Below are 17,332 nucleotides of genomic sequence, written 5' to 3' on the forward strand. Positions count from 1 at the left end.
CGTGTTTCGTTTCATTTGGGAACACATCATCTGTCGTTTCGGCGCGCCAACAGCAATCGTCTCGGACAATGGAAAACTACTACAAGGCAAGAGAATCGACCTACTATTCAACACCTATAACATTTGAAAGAGTACGACAACGCCCATTTTCCCACAAAGTAATGGGCAAGCCGAGATCACGAACAAAATAATAGCAGATAACCTAAAAAAGAAGTTGGATGGGGAGTACGGCGAATGGTGTGAGGATCTCTATAATGTTCTATGGGCCTACAGAACTACCCGAAGGGAGGCAATCGGCCTGTCGCCCTTTATGTTAATATATGGAACCGAGGCCATCCTTCCTACTGAAGCGATGATACCTACCACAAGGACTGAGGCGTGGAGGCGGAACATCTCGGCAGATCTAATTATGTCCAAGCTCGGTGACTTGGAAGAAACTAGAGAAATGGCTCTCCAAAAAATGGAAAACTACCAAAGGCAACTACAGCGTGAATACAACAAACGAGTCCGACCTAGGGAGTTCCATCTAGGTCAGTTGGTACTCAAAGAACTACCCATTTATGAACGTGATAAAAAAGACGGAAAGTTGGCGGCAAGATGGGGCGGACCATATACTATTGTGGAGAAAGTGGGAGAAGGATCGTATAAGATATTGAAACCGAATGGAACACCAGAACCTCGGTCGTGGAACGCTCGACACTTGAAGTTATATTACCCATGAGAGGTGTACGAGCAGGTACGATACTCTGTCATCTATTTACTTAAAAATCCATGTGGGTAGGGAATATGAAAATCGCATTTAATGGTCATTCGTACTCTGGGCGACGACAGTGTGCAAGTGCCGAGGTGACTTACACTCAAATGGACATTCGTACTCGGGGCGATGGAAGTGTGCAAGTGCCGAGGTGTATTACACTCGACGGGCTATTCGAACTCGAGGCAGTGGCAGTATGCAAGTCCCGAGGTATTCTAAGGGTCCTGGTGGTTGGAAACCAGTGACCGATTTTCATGGCATAAGTACCCGACAATCGAGCATACAACATTGCTTCCATCGCAAGTGGCCGGAATCACTTTCCCATGCTAGTTAACCGATAACTCCCTGGGAATATCGAGCTAATAGAACTTACGAATGACTGAATACCTTACCACTAGATCAAATTGACAGTGATGAGATACCTCAATCGGGACACGACATTGGGCCCAATGACCTTCCCTGTTGAGTGTGTTCGACAGAAATGGAATTTACACTAACTAATTAAACATTTTGATGCAGGGAATAGTGAATCCACCATAAACAAATAACAAAGTACGATCGAAGTAACACAAGTGAAAATGTCAAGAAATGATAAAACAACCGATTGGCGACGCAGCACCCCATAAGATAGATGTTTGTAAAAAAAAAAAAGTGGTTCAAGCGAATTACAACCCAAAGTGAAGGGCACATTAGTAGCGCAACACTACAAAATATCTGGCTATTCTTAGGACGGAATCGACCTCGAGCTTGCCTTCTTAGCAGCAGCAGCGACCCGCTTCTTCTCGACAACTTCCTTAACACCTCCTTGACCTTTGTAACAAGCTCGGTTCTGAACTTCTCTTTCTCGGCAGCAAGTTAAAGAGTCAGTTGAGTCGACGCCGCTTCAGCAGTAGCCACCTGTCCGAGCAACTGGGTCTCCCTCGCCTTCAACCGAGCAGTCTCTTCCTCCAAAGACTTCACCTTTCCTTGCTCAACTACAGATATAAAGAGGCGATTAGTGACAAGGCGCCAACACCGTGACATCAAAATAAGCATGAGAACAATACAACATAAGCAAAAAACACCTTCAAGCAAGGGTAAAACTACTTTAACGGTTTCCTCGGATTTAAGTAAACTACACTCAAGGGCTGAAACCTTCGAAGTTAACTCATTATAGAGCTGCTCATTGAATTCATTGGTGGGGCAATATTTGTTATGGTCAATCCAACTAGCTTTCTGCCGATCATGTGCCAACTGCAAACCCAATAACTGAGCTTGAACCCACTCCAACTCTTGGGATACCTGATTAAATCGGCGAAGATTCTCTCTTAACTCTTGATTAGACCCCCCAGCAGTGTCTTTTTCCTTCAAAATACGCTTGCGATCAACGTGCAAATATCTAATTTGGAGTCTCAACTTGCCACACTGACTTTCTAAGTTATCATCTAACAACGTTTTGTCGGCAGCAATCCCTTGAACCCGAGAGAGGGTCGCCCGAAGATTGTCCATCTCATCAGGCACATACTCAAATTTCTGGTATCGAAGTAGTTCGTCTCGAAGTTGCTAGAGCTCGGCCTCTTGACGATCTATCTTATCATCCTTATTGATAATTCTTTGACGGAGGTTATCAACATGGTTCAGTTCAATGTCTAACTTTCTCTTTAACAGACGATACTCCGAAGAAGCATCGACATCTATACTAGACATCTCGGCTAGGAAGATAATACTAAAATCAGGATATTGGCACTAAAGAATCAATCATAGATACTAAGTTATGAGTAAATACCTTGGTCTCGTCCAGCTGTCTCTCCAATCCTCGGGTTCGTTCTTGCTCTCGCTGCAATTGGACACGAAGACCTTCCAGTTCCGCTAATTCCCTTCGCTGCATAGCAGCCTACAACATCTTTTTATTTGCAGTCTGAGGACATTACATTCCACGACATCAACACTTATCCCACATAACAAGTAGGCATCTAAAAAAGGTAACTCACTATCTGGTTGAAGGTGTCCTTCAAACCGGCAGAATACAGGGACACGATATTGATCATCTCCTCTTCGGTTAGGGAGCCAAAGTCGGGAGAAGTAAGAGCCCCCAGGGAATTACATACTGGGCTCGAAAAGGTGAAGAAGGTGTTTGCACCCGAGCTCGGGGCAGGGGAGACATGAGGCAGATTTCCAGCGACCCACCCCCGTCAACTGCATTTTTTCCATCAGCAGATTCCTCCACCTGCTTCGGCTCCTCTTCTTCGCCCGAGCCACCGACAACATCTTCCTCCCCAAAAAGATCCTCGTCATCGTCATCAGACATCACAAAAACAATGTCATCAGCAATGATAACGCCTTTGATGGCCGAAGATACAACAGGTTGTTGGGGCATGTCCTTCCTCGGGGCAGACTCATTGCCCTTTGAGTCTTTACCCCTCCCACCAGGCTTACCACCTACAATGGTAGACGAAATATCAGAAGGTTTCTAAGGCGACTTCTTCAGGAAATGGGATAAAGGTAGTCGATCCTCGAGATCCTCACCATCTTTCGACAAATCACCTCCAACCTCTTCTTTATCATCTTTCGACCTCTGCACATGAGTCATCGTTAGATTCATTCAAGGCAACAAATAGGGGCAAGTACATGTACTGTGGTTAGAGCAGTATATTTGTTACCTTCCCTGCCTCTTCCTCGACTCCTGTGATAGGACCTCTGTCCCTTTTTCGAAGGTTGGGAACCTTAGGCGGATTACTCTGGGACTAAGGATGCAAAATACAAACAAGTCAGAACACTATCTTACCTGTTTCCCGGGCCGACCAACTAAACAAATGGAAAAACATACCCGATCAATATTAACCACCCAGAATGGATAAGGCTCGGTCGGAGGTAGAAACTGGCCACTTAAAAGAGGACCATAAATAGCAAGAGGTACTCGATCCCAAGCTACATTACTGGTGTGACGGGCATGCTTATTAGTAGTTCCTCCCTCAGGATCATCATCTAACAACAGCTTCTTAAATCCCTCCAGGAGAGTCTTATTATGATGAGGACTAGCAGAAAAACCATCAAGGTCACCATTAGTAGCAGTTCCACTTCGGTAGTTGGCAACAAAGCTGGCAGGGGTGTAGTCGCCCGCTTGAGAATGATCATAGGTCGACCAAGAAGTAGCGGTGTACTCGCATCGCCCTCGTCTCTCTCACTCGGCCATGATGCGAAGGGTGTTGCCGTTCCATTGATCTAAGGAACGGATGGGCGAATTTTGGAAAAAACTTCATACATAAAAGGACAACTAAGATCGTATAGAGGAAAGCGCAGTCCGAGCTCCAGTTGACCTTTGGTAATAACGGTCTCCTCGGCCGAGTGAGGAAATTTCAAAACTTCCTTCTTCTTCAGAACACCTTTCTGGCCCGACAATAGCCGTACATCATAACCATGAAGATCAAAATCATCCTTCAACTATTTGATGAACTGTTCATCTGTCAGATCTTTAGCAACTCTCTTGTCATTCCTACACGAAAAATGAAGGAGAACCATCAGAAAAGATAGAGTTAAGAGCACGATGATCATGATGCGAAGGGCTGTCAACAATAAATAAATAATCAAGAGGAACACCATAATTATCAGAAAAAGTATAACTCACACACCTCTTCTCAGTCATGGAAGGAGTCGAAGAAGCCATTGAAGAACTGAAAAAGAAACCTGGAATAGAGTGTGTGAAAGAAAGTAACAAATGGCGAGAATCACAGCAGCAGCAGGAAACAAGCAATGATATGATCAAAGGATGAGTAAGACACGTGAAAAGAAAAAGAAAATACAAAGGAAGACAGAAGGTTATTCAAGCAGCAGTTGAAGGAAAAAATCAAGGAAAGAAAATGTTATTTTCTGAAAGAAGTAAATGAGAGATCAAGGGTTTATCCGTCGAACTTATAGTCCCAACAGTTACAATCGGAGAAAGCGATAATGGGTCATAAAGGCGGAAGTAATGGGGAACAACATGGCGGAAAACACGGCATGGCAAGAGACATGGGAGGCGAAGCGGTTTCTTCCCCTCGTGTCGATCACACGAGTGAAAGAAGGGGCATAAATGTAGGTGTAAATAATCCACATATCCAGGTGGAACTATCTTAGGCCATGACCCACCAGTAATGGGGAAAGCATGAAGTACCAAATCATCCTATCTAGGCCCGGCGCGAGGAAAGAGGCATCAAGAGGTCCCGTGAAGACAGTACGTGCAAAGGTGAAAATCAGATGTGACGCCCGTCAAGTACTAGAGTAATAAATGCTCTGACAAGGATGGTGAGAAGATAAGAAGAATCTGGTCAAAGTATGACTTCGGACTAACGGGCCAGGATGAAGTACGATATCGGTCACAACATACTAACAATCAGCATCGGACAGTAGAATATCGGGAGAAGACCTCACTAAGCTCGGCCCACCATCTCGGAAGGAACATCACTCATCACCCGAGAAGAACAGCAAGGAAGATGTGCCTGGACTAACACTATAACTTGGATGTATCATCATGTGCGACTATAAATAGAGGGATTTGTAAAGAGTTGAGGACCAAGTTATTACAGTGAAAAAGGAGAGAGAACTAAGAGTATCGAGCACCAGCCCGTCACAACATACTTTCTCCACTTCGCAGGCATCTCGCAACCATTAGATTGTAGCTGATAAGATTGTTGTTTGTCTCTTGATACGCCAGACGAAATCCGTCGATACCAAGTTCACAGCATGAACCAGCAAGCTAACAAACTCGCCAATCCCACTACAACACCATCGATCCAACAGTCGAAAACCATTGTGAATTCAAAAAAATGCCATCATTTCCAACTGTTGTTGCTATTGTAACTCAAATTAACTGCCAACCCAATTTATCTTCAGATAAGAACTCCCAAATACCACAAATCCATTGATGTTGCTAACAATTCCTTCTCGGCTGCAACACCATCTTCTTTTCTGTCCAGCTAATGGCCTCCACCGAGTGTAACCAGTGGGCACCAACTCTCATTTGAACCAAAAGCCTCATAGATCTCCAGCAAACATACATCTCTACTTCATAGTTAGATTCATGGCTTTCTTCTGTCTTCTTGAGCTTCTTCCAAATGCAAAATCCAGCACACCCTTTATTTCCTTTGCTCTTTTCTCAGCCAATTTCTCAATCACTAGGCGTGCGACATTTTCTGTCTCTTTTCCATGCAAACGGCCATGGTATCACTTCCCTTTTTCCGTCTATCTAGTCACTATCACAGTTGTTGCAATCAATAATTAAAGAACCCATACAAACTCCTCTTCTTTCATGTATACACAGCTTCATATACAGCGCCATCTCGATCCATAGAGAACCTCATTCAATCGGTTGATGTTATTTCCTTCTGGTGGGAGTCTTGAAGTGATAAGAAGAAAGGGAATTTAGTACGCCCAAGTAGTATGTATACCTAAGGTCAGGTGTCAATCAAATTGAATAAGGAGTAATACCCCTCAGGTGCACAATGCTAAAATGTTCTTCCACTTTGTTTTTTATTGTCCATGAAATGGCAAGGTGGTGGGCACATGAAATGTTGGCTTGCCATCCGGCAGACTAGTTAAGCTTTGACTCCTTTGGTTCCTTGAGAAATAACATGTTTGTCGCAAACGCCATTTTTCTTTTATTTAGCCATTTATTCCCTGGATGATCGGAATTGTCTGTACTTTCTACAAAAGCACTAAAATAGTGTTATTAGCAAAAATATCGAGTCCTAGTTAATATAAATATGGGTATAAAATGTAGCACATACGTGCTTATCAACATCCCCACACTTATATTTTGCTAGTCCTCGAGCAAAACAAAGAATATATCCGCTACACAGCTGGATATAAAAAGTGTTGTCTGCTAAACAGCGAGACGAACCCGCTAAATAGCAAGACCTAGAGATGTCTGCTAAACAGCGTGACGGACCCGCTAAACAGCAAGACCTAGAGATGTCTACTAAACAGCGTGACGGATCCGCTAAACAGCAAGACCTAGAGATGTCTGCTAAACAGCGAGACGGATCCGCTAAATAGCAAGATCGAGAGATGTCTGCTAAAAAGCTGGATAGAAAGACCCGCTAAACAGCTGGTCATATCATACAATTTTTTTTTAAGATCGCTAAACAGCTGGTCATAATATGCATTTTTTTCTTCAAAATCCTAACGAAACTGCCACTCCCCCACACTTAAACATTACATTGTCCTCAATATAATTGAGTCATCCATCGTAGAAATTAAGGTGGGAAATTATAAAATAAACAAATAAAAATAAAAGATAGAGAAAAGGGAACAAATTGATGGGTTGACTCCCACGAAGCGAAAGGTATTTGTCCCCCTTCTTTCAATAGCACGTAATCTCAAACAAAATGAGGTTGATACCCCAAAGTAAGCTGCCAATCATATATATAGAGTCTGAAAAGTTGGGGATCAACCAACCAATTCTCCTGGATGAAAATATGAACCTGCAAACATTATAAACCTCCGAAAAGATGTGTAATTTCATTCCAAATAGAAACCAATCCTTAGTCATCAAGTCATGCAAGGTCGAGATAAATAAATCTCTCACATGGACAACAAACATAGAATGTATATTAGTCTCTATTCGGGATGCACCCTCTAAATCGGGTTCTAAATCAGCTGAAATACATTTGGTTGACACATTATCTTGACTAGAAATCAAAGGAATAAATATATTGACAATGTAAAAAGGTATCGGATTATCAAACTCAACACATTGATTCAAACCTGTATATAATGGTTCAAGTTTATCAAAATCAGTAACACTTAAATCTGGTTCTAAGTACGCGGAAATAATTTCCGTTGTGGAGTTACCTTAATAAACCATTGGAAGGCCCAATTCATTGAAAATGCCAATAAGCATAGGATCATCAGAATCTGCAAAGTGGGCTAAACGAACTGAGATCGGTTCAAAATTAGCAGTTACCTGACTAGTACCAATCGCCTCCACATTCACATCAGCAATCAGGTTATCACAAGATGAGTCAGCAAAACAGGAGCTCAATGGAGCAAAAATATCATGAATAATCGCCTCATTATTGTCTGCAACTTAGTGACTTATAGGAATCTCATTATTCAAATGACTAGAGGGTACCTCATTATGAATGTCTACTTTCTCTAAGTCGTTAGACTCAACAATGGTATCTTCTGTATAAACAGGTTCCTCTAAATCATCATCTGCATATAACTCTTGGCATGCTAGAATTCTTAACCTTTTTTTCCAAACTAGGTAGTGTGTGTTTGTAATACTTCTCATATATCGTTTTAGGTGATTCTTCACTTACCATATGTGGAGCAAGAACTTCCTTATGCCGTGACCCATGCATATACTCACCAAGCGTAATCTCTGATGACGTCTCCTGATAATGTGAACTTCGACGCATATAATCTCCAAGCATCATCTTAGATGACATCTCTTGAGAAGGAGTCATCATCCTCAAAAAGTACCTGAAGTAAAGTTCTACAACACAAAACAAGTCAAAAGGAAAAAGAAAACTAAAATAAAATAAAAATATTGCACAAACATAAAAATAAAAACATAACAATAATTATAAAATCAGAAATACTAATTACAATATTCCACAGTCGCTCCCCGGCAGCAGCGTCAAAAATTGATAGGCCTTCAGGATTGCCTATATGTATTTAACCGCAATAGCACGGTGTCTAACTAGTAGACAGAGGAAAGTACGGGTCGAACCCACAGGGAGCGGTGGAAATACCAATAATCAATAATTCTAATCGACTAACCAATCAAGATATTGAGCTTCTGATTTTTAAAAGAATAAAACAAAGAAAATAAACTAAACTAATATAATGAATCCAAAGGAAAAATTGGTAACCAGGGTCTGTAGTATCCACCACTATTTCTATTCAATTACTGAAATAAAACATAATTCATAAGTATTTATTTATTGTTTTCTCTATCGACATCACCTATTATAAGTATTAGAATCGCGAATATCACTGGGACACTCTAAGCATGGAACATCAAAAGACTAAACCCAAGCATGCACCATTAAACTGCATTAGCGAGAAAGTTATACGAAACTAAATGCAGGTTCACAAATAATACCTGGCTATTCTAAGCATACCCCATTAACGAATTTAACCTAAGCATAAAATATCAAATAAGTAGACAAATATATTTGTGACCCTAACAATTAAGCACAAAGGTTTATAAAACCGGTGAAGCAACAACTCATATTTCGATTTATCAATAAACAATATCAAGAATTTAATATATTCAAATCATAATAGTCTTTTGATAAATATTATTCAAATAAAAATAGCCTAATACTCCAAGTGGTTTCTACCATCAAACCCTAGTTACAAAAGTCTATCAAAGCATGACTTTCTCAAAAGCCATAAACATATTCAAGAGATATTGATTAATCAAAATGGAATAGAAAACGAAACCCTTTTTATTCGTTCTCTGCTCTGTATTTGTGGCAACCTCTATCTCCGTTCTTCAAATGTTTGCGGCTCTGCCGCCGGTCCAATTTTCTGTTTCTCTTCCTCTATTCGTTTATACTCACTGTTGGGAACAAGTCTGGCTAAGACCTAGTAAAATGCCTAGGCCCAATCCATTTGCGACCATATCCACATGTAGCGCAGCCTAACCGGTTTCTGTCCGTCCATCTGACCACTAATCCGGGCAACATACCACCTTGATTGATTGCATCAGCTTCTGGTCACCTGACTACCGACTGCATAACTCAACCAAAGCTTGGCTACATCAACGACTCAGTGACCATCTCAGTTCCGTCAATCTGCCAATTTCAGAATCATCGATCCCTAAACCCCACATAACAATTCATGTTTCTTCCATGTCCTTCCATTTCCGAGTTCCCTTTGTAGCCATCTGTTTGAGGGTGAAAACGGTTTCTGCTGGTTTCGGTAATTTCGTGTGTTGTGGGTGAGAAACGAGTCTAAACCCTAAAAAATATACTGCAAGGGAGTACTTTGATTCGAGAGATCAATCTGTACAAATCCGGCATAAACCAAGAAATGGCCATTCCAGACTTGCTTCGGTCACAAAGTGAAGGAGAAGGGTTGGTCTAGGGAGGGAAGCGAAGAGAGTGTTGAGACCATAATAGTTGATTAGGGAAGAGTAGTTGTTTGACGACTTGTATCAGAAAGTGGAAAGCTAACAGATGGTAAAGCTAACAAGTGATTTCTGAGTGTTGTATTCTCCTGACCCAATCCTGTTTTTGGTAGAAATAGGTGAGACCTATTTATACAAGTCGCAACGAAACGCACCCTGGTCTCGTAAGAAGTGGAAACGGTTGAGTAAATGGAATAAAATGGTAACGGGTAACGCCTGAAATTGATGTTTCCATAATGAAGGAAACGTTTCACCATTATTTCTTGTATTTACTAACCGCCTCATCCTTATAACTTTCCTGTAACGGGCGTAGCGTACGCCGCACGCTGTAAACCGCCAGACCAATACCCTGATGAGCATCCTCCAGTTTGTGACATGTTTTGATGTCTCGAGTTTTTTCGTGGAAAACGTGTAGCATGTTGCTACATGTGGCGTGGCCAAAGGATTTGGCGTTTGTAGCCAAGTTGGTGCCGTGACCAAAGAATAGGCATCATAGCCAGGTTGGTGTCCTGACCAGAGAGTTAGCATTGCAGCCAAGTTGGCGCCGTGACCAAGAGTTAGCATCGCAGCCAAGACATTTCCACGAGTCTCTTGGTGGAAGGTTTGTACGGATGAGATCTGCATCTCAGGAGGAAGGGTAGCCGTAGATTGTTGCAACCCTTTGTTTGGAAACTAACGGCATGGTTGCAATGCTTGCATGCTCTTGGCACGTCCAAATTAGGGTTTTGGCATCATGGCTAAGGATTGGCGCCGCGGCCAAGAGATTGCCATAAATCGTTTGGTGGCAAGTTTGTATGGCTAAGATTCGTATCTCAGAAGGAACGGTGACCGTTGATTGTTGCAACCCTTTATTTGCAGCCAGTGGCATGGTGGCATGGCCGGCGTGGCTTTGGCATGGCCAAATTAGGGCTTTGGCACCATGGCCAAGAGTTGGCACCGTAGCCAAGAGATTTCCACGAGTCTTTTGGTGGCAAGTTTGTACGGCCGAGATCTGCATCTCAGGAGGAAGGATAACCGTTGACTGTTGCAACCTTCTGTTTGGCAGCTAGCGGCATGGAGGCGTTGCCGGCATGGCTTTAGCATATTCTAGGCGCGGCCAAAATTAGGGTTTTGGCAAAACCGTGATGTTTGGCCTTGGGCCGGAAGTTGCCATGCGTTAGGTTGCGAACTTGGACTGCTGAGATCCACATCTCAGATAGAAGGGTAGTCGTTGATTGTTGCAACCCTTCGTTTGGAATCCAGCGGCATGTGGTAGGGCCGACATGGCCTTGGCATATTTTAGGAGAGGCCAAAATTAGGGTTTTGGCAAAACCGTGATGTTTGGCCTTGGGCCGGAAGTTGCCATGCATTAGGTGGCGAACTTGGACGCCTGAGATCCGCATCTCAGATGAAAAGGTAGCCGTTGATTGTTTCAACCCTTCGTTTGGCAGCCAGCGGCATGTGGTAGGGCCGACATGGCTTTGGCATATTTTAGGCGCGGCCAAAATTAGGGTCCTGGCAAAACCGTGATTTTTGGCCTTGGGCCGGAAGTTGCCACGCGTTAGCTGGCGACCTTAGACGGCTAAGATCTGCATCTCAGATGAAAGGGTGGTCGTTGATTGTGGCAACCTTTCGTTTGGCAGCCAGCGACATGTGGTAGGGCCGACATGGATTTGGCACAGTGGTGCGACTGGCATGGTTAGCATTCCTTGGCGCGGGGATGTGGCTGGCATGGCATGCCATTGACACATGTGGCATGCCTTGGCGCGGAGGTGTGGCTGGCACGGCATGCCATTGGCACATGTGGTGCAGATGGCATGGTTGGCATGCCTTGGCGCGGAGGTGTGGCTGGCACGGCATGCCATTGGCACATATGGTGAGGCTGGCATGGTTGGCATGCCTGGCGCGGAGGTGTGGCTGGCACGGCATGCCATTGGCACATGTGGTGCGGCTGGCATGCCTTGGCGCGGAGTTGTGGCTGGCACGGCATGCCATTGGCACATGTGGTGCGGCTGGCATGGTTGGAACGCCTTGGCGCGAATATATGGCTGGCACGGCATGCCATTGGAACATGTAGCATGGTTGGCATGCCTTGGCGCAGAGGTGTGGCTGGCACGGCATGCCATTGACACATGTGGTGCGGCTGGCATGGTTGGCATGCCTTGGCGCGGAGATGTGGCTGGCACGTCATGCCATTGGCACATGTGATGTGGAAATTAGGGTTTGGTATATCGAAATCCTAATTAACATTAAAAAAGGTACCCTGGTAATTTTCTCGCAGACGTATTAGAGGGTTCAATAAATGCATTCAGCGGAGCCATTATTACTCAAGTTCTGTTTCTTTTTAGAGTGACGTCACTGTTTGACTAAGGTTTATGATTTTAACCCTAAGCTAAAAACCACCATCAACATTAAGTCCCCTACTTAGCTCGGAACAGGGGCATTGTTACGAGGTAAGCATAAGATGGTGACAGACAAGGACAAAATCGAAACGACAAGTCATGAAAAGATAGTCAGGAAGATACGGCTAACCTTTTTCGGAGGTAAAGAAAACCTACGACTCTTGTGTTGGCGGCTCTGCGCGGATTTTGCTCGAAGTGGAGCTTCTTGCGTTGGTTGGCGTGAAGTGAGCCACTGGCATAGTGCGGCTTGGAATGGGTCCGCTACCGTTGGTCGGCTTGGAACGGAGCCGCTAGCGTTGTATTGGCTTGGAATGAGCCGCTAGCGTTGGTCGGCTTGGAACGGAGCCGTTAGCATTGGTCGTCATGGAATGGAGCCGTTAGCATTGACTTGGAAGGATGTTGGCATAGACTTGGCGTGCGTGAGCTGCTGTCTTAGGCTTGGCATGGCGTGAGCATTGGCTTGGGCTCGGCATGGCGTGAGCGCTGGTATGGTCCTGGCATGGAGTGATAGCTTGGCATGGGCGCTGGTTTAGTGTAGGCGCTGACTTGGCACGACGCTGGCTTGGTATGGCATGGATTGTTGGTATTGTGAAGCTTGGTGTGGCGCGTATTGTTGGCACTGTGAAGTTTGGTGTGGCGCGGATTGTTGGCACTATGAAGCTTGGTGTAGCGCGGATTGTTGGCACTGTGAAGCTTGCCTTTGCGGCCCGGTTGCCTCTTTTCATGCGTATCTCAAATAGGAAATCCTTTCCTTATTCGAATTCCAAAAGTGTCACGCCTGTATAAAAAGGGGTTAGCTCTCCTTTTTATCTCGTATTTTTGTTCTCATGCCCTGGTGTTAGCGGCAGGGCGGAAGCAATAAAGCGGGAAAGCATATTCTAGGTATGTACTCCAGCATTTCTCTTTCAATCTGTTGTAGCTGGCATGAGTGAAGATGATGCTAGCCAATACTAAGGGTTATTTTTAGGGAGGCAGAGAGAATCTGTGACTCTTGCATTGGCGGCTTTGCGTAAATTCGGCTCGTGGTGCTGCTGGCTAGGCCGCGGAGTGGTAGAGGTGGTTGCTGGCTTCAGTCCATGGAAGGATGACGACTGGCTTCGGGATGATGACAACTCGCTTCAGTTTCGTGGGAAGGTGACGAATGGCTTCGGGAAGATGACAACTTGCTTTAGTTCCGAGGGAAGATGACGATTGTCTTTGGTAAGATGACAACTTGCTTTAGTTCCATGGGAAGATGACGACTTCTTCTGTTTTCTATTGCTCGTCCGGATCCGCGCCTTCGTTTGCAGTGTCTCTCCAGTGGATTCCAAAATTTACCAAGCTCCGTCGCATTCTTGGGACGGATGGATGAAATATATGCTCGGCAACGATCATGTCAGGGCTAATCTTGGGGATTGTGGTTGCGTTGTCGGTCCATCCGCGACTTTAGGTTTTTGAGTGCCTGGACCTTCTGATCGCGATGATGATATGTTGTGGATGCTTGTATGGAAGAAATCTTCTGGAGCCACTGGATGAAACAGATGAGTTGGGAGACATTCCGTTGCCGAGTGCTGTTATCAAGTCTTCAAGGACTTTGTTCCAAAGCGACATCCTTCGAACCGTCTTCTGAATCTTGGACTTTCGTATGGAATGGGATGCGGTGAGAAGTCCCCAGTTATATTTCTGTTAGATCCGATGACATGGACGAATATGTAACTGCATCTTTGTGGCATGCTTTTGGAGTCTTCGGTGCACATGTATGGCTTCATGTTGAGAAATTCTTGCGGCTCGTAAAACCTCGACAGTGATGATGTTGAAATCAGAAATAACCTGGCTGAGGGGAGTGAAAGCGTCCCATGCTGGTAGTCCCCATGTGTAGCCTACTTTAATTGAATCTCCTTGAACCCACGTCCACAAGATTTGATACAAGCTTATTGTAGTCTTCTGGATATGACGCTGGGATGCTCAGAATATCATATGGAAGAAATATTCTGGATAGCAGAGAGGTAGAAATGAGAGACTTATGTTGTTTATCGTGGATCCCTCTGTTTCTTCAAGAAAATGTTTCAGCCGCATCTCTGGAGTTATCTCATGAATCTTTGATGGTCGCCGGGATGGACTGAGATGAGCAGTCCCCAGTCGCATTTTTCTTTAGTTTCTGAAGTTATTTCCTTTGGGCAGGCTTGGGATCCACTGTGGCCTCGTAAAGTGTTGCAGGCGTCTTCTATACAGAGAGGTTATGATATTCTTACGCTACACCCTTGAAGAGTAGATGGCCTTGTCGTGTGTACGACCTTTTGGTTGACCATGTCTTCTGAGCTTTGAAAGTGAAGGGATTCCATGTAGATCCTCAATACCCAAGTGTGGTTTACATGTTTCCATCTTTGTAGTGATTGTTGCTATGGTGAAGCTCTGGATGGTATCAACAAACGAGCAGCAACAGTTCGTGGAAGTATACATGATCAGAAGAGACTACATTGTCGTGGGAACAAAGTAGGTTGGCTGGGATTGTATGGGCGTCCATCGAAGTAAAGGGATTGGCTGGATGCGTAAGCGATCAAACTATCCATGACCACGAGTTTTGGCAGGGTGGATCGAATAGTGGCCACGACTATGAAAATTGGCTGGCTGCGATCATGATCCTTGACATAGGGAGTGTGGTGGCACGACCCTTGGCAGGAAGGAGTGTTGGTTACGGCACGATCCTTGGCAAGGAAAGAGGCGTTGAAGCGGCCTCGTCCATTGGAGAGGATGTTGAAACTTACGGAGCAAAACGCTGAAGCTTCGGCTTCGGATCCTGGAGCAGCTTATGGAGAGAACGCTAAAGCGGAGCGGGTGCTGGAGAGAACGTTGAAACGGAGCCACTGTTGGAGGACGTTGAAGCGGAGCGGCTGCTGGAGCGAACGTTGAAGCGGAGCCGTTGCTGGAGCGAACGTTGAAGGAGAGCGGCTGCTGGAGCGAACGTTGAAGCGGCGCCATTGCTGGAGCGAATATTGAAGCGGAGCCGTGTCAATCAGCGTGCTGTCAAACTCGACATCCTTTAAGTAAATAATGGTTAGGAGTCCCCAGTCCTATGTATCAATCGTGCTTTCCAGGAGAGCTTGGGATTTGGGAACGGCTTCCTTGGCTGGAAACAGCTGCTTTCCTGATGCAGTGTGGTTGAGGGTTGAAAATATGTCTTGACGCCGCGCCTTGGAGAAATATAGAATCTCACATAACTGTTTCATCATAGACTGCACGATTTTTTGGGTGAAGTCCCCAGAAATCAAGCATCTTCTGACGGGAAGAGGGTCTCTGTGAATTCAGGAGGGTTGCTGATTTCCTTTTCCTCGATTTTGGAGAAGTTGTTCCTGATCTTTACGTGTGATGAAACATATTAGTGCATAAATCCATATGCCGGAAACAAAGTATGTGCATACGATATTGGTGAAGGAGACAGGTTGGGTAGCGTACCAGCGGAAGTTTTGAACCAAATTTTTTTTCTGAGTTTGTAAGTTTGCAAACTGTTAAACCAGTCACCTTAGGTATGCATACCCGTACGCGTACCCACGGAAGTTTTCAACCGAAAATTTCTGTTGAGTTTCTAAACTCAAATCCGGTAACTATGGTACACGTAACAGTACGCGTACCCAAGATGGTTATATTTCTCAAATCCGAATTTCATGAACTTAAATAATAAATCAATAAGGAATGCAATCTTTGCAAACCGTGGCTATATTGTTCATAATTTGATTCAAGTGAATCAAACCGATTTTGTTTCAATTGTGTCTATTCATAAAGACCTAAGCAGTTGAACAACTCTTCAACTAGTTCTTATGAGTCATTTGAACTAGTTATGTGAAGAAGATAAATATGGTTAATATGGAAGTACTCATATGTCTAACCATTGGTTAACTATTTGTGAACCAACTAAGTGTACACGTTTAGGTACGGTTACTCAAATATAAATGAAATACATTTCATTTGTATGTGACAAGCTAAGTTTCGATCTAACGGTTGAAAGATATTAGCTTGGTTAAATCAGGTTTTTCATCTAACAGTGAATATTGAATGCTTTGTTACCAACGCAACTTGGATTGCAAACCCTAATTTGAAAACTATATAAAGGAGACATCTAGCAACTGGAAAAACTAATCCCCACACCTCCTGTGTGATACTAGTTGGTTTTGCTAGAGTAGATTCTCCTATAATCTTAGGTTTCTTCTCGAGACCATGTAGGTTAACGTCTGAAAGACTTCATTGGGATTGTGAAGCCAAAGGAAACTACTTCTCTTGTAGTTGAGAGATCTGATCTTGATATTTTCTATCGTACGAGTTCAATTGAATAATTGACTTGAGATTATATCTCTGATAGGGAAAGATAAAAAGAAATTATAAACATCTTCGTCTCATCGTTTGTGATTCCGTAATATCTAGTTTACCTACCATACGATTTAGATTATTGTGAGGTGATTGATAATTCTAAGATGTTCTTCGGGAATATAAGTCAGGGTTATCAATTGGTTCGTGTTCACCTTGATTTTATCAAAAGACGGAACAAAACTCTTAGGTTTATCTGAGGGAGACAGATTTGTCTATCATAGTAGGCTTTTCTATTCGATACAGATTTGTTTATTAAAGTATTCGACGTTGGGTTGTAGCAACTCTTGGTTGTGGGTGAGATCAGCTAAGGGAATCAAGTGCGTAGTATCCTGTTGGGATCAGAGACGTAAGGAGCTCAATTGTACCTTGAATCAGTGTGATATTGATTAGGGTTCAACTACAGTCAAGACCGAAGTTAGTTTGTAGTAGGCTAGTGTCTGTAGCGGCTTAATACAGTGTGGTGTTCAATCTGGACTAGGTCCCGGGGTTTTTCTGCATTTGAGGTTTCCTCGTTAACAAAATTTCTGGTGTCCGTGTTATTTTTATTCCGCATTATATTTTGTTATATAATTGAAATATCACAGGTTGTGCGTTAAGATCAATCAATTAGAATATATAACCTTTGGTTGTTGATTTAAATCGATTGACACTTGGACATTGGTCTTTGGTACCATCCAAGTTTATATCTCTAGTATTTTATAAAGACTCGCAGATTTCCATTTGCTTGAGTAAAGATCAAATCGAGAGATTGAGATATTA

Source organism: Papaver somniferum, unplaced genomic scaffold (assembly GCF_003573695.1).
Source record: "Papaver somniferum cultivar HN1 unplaced genomic scaffold, ASM357369v1 unplaced-scaffold_133, whole genome shotgun sequence".
Lineage (NCBI taxonomy): Eukaryota > Viridiplantae > Streptophyta > Magnoliopsida > Ranunculales > Papaveraceae > Papaver > Papaver somniferum.